Source organism: Populus euphratica, unplaced genomic scaffold (assembly GCF_000495115.2).
Source record: "Populus euphratica unplaced genomic scaffold, PopEup_1.0 scaffold76.1, whole genome shotgun sequence".
NCBI lineage: Eukaryota > Viridiplantae > Streptophyta > Magnoliopsida > Malpighiales > Salicaceae > Populus > Populus euphratica.
The window spans coordinates 1,117,237-1,118,177 of record NW_011499890.1 but is presented as its reverse complement, the minus strand read 5'-3'; positions in this window follow the sequence as shown (position 1 = coordinate 1,118,177).

Sequence of the window (941 nt, the reverse complement as noted above, 5' to 3'; positions counted from 1 at the left end):
ACCGGTCGGTTTGACCCGGTTTCGGTTCGATTTCAGGTTTTTTTTCAAAAAAATTTTTTAGTTTGGTTACTTTTTTTTTATAAAAACCCAATCGAACCAAAAATAATCATCCCTACTTCTAGCTCATTTGATCTAGTGGGTGCGTTCTTTATAAAAAATTTAAATTTTTTATAATTTAATTGTTTTATAATTTTAGATAATCTTAATATATTTATATTAGAAATAAATTAAAAAAATAAAATATATTATTATTTTAATATAATTTTAAAAATATATATATTTTGAAAACAATCATTACTAAATAAAATATCATCATCATGTGTAGGTATAAATCATAATAGATGCATAAAATCTCTAAAACTACACATGAAAAGAGGGGCAGTATAATTTTATATTCTATTTATTTTTATATTTAAAAAATTAAAAAAATATTTTTTTAGTATTTTTAAATTATTTTAATATAATATTTTAATTTAATGATATCAAAAATATTTTTAAAAATCTATATATTATTTTAATACATTTAATAAAAAAATCTTTAAAAATCAAACACTACTCTGGAATATAACCTCGTAACATTAATACAAGCTCTAGCGGCTTCATGTACAGCCAGCAGGCTCCCTGTAGTTATGGTTTTTATAAACACAGTCCAATGGTTTCAACTGAAGGCATTTGGATGCTTGGCAGCTGGCATTTTAATTTTGCGACAGCCTCAAGTGCTCTCCCTTCAGGATCAACTTCAATTACAGTTAAAGACCAATCATAAAACACCAAGTGTCATCCAATTCTCCGTAATAAATTTAGTGGCAATTGGAGTTGTTTTTAGATAAAATAAATGATTTATCACGAATTTAAAATGAGAAACACCTGATTATATAAATCACGAATTTAATGCACCTCTGGCATTAGCCTAGCGGTGGCAGGAGTATTTGCTCATTCCC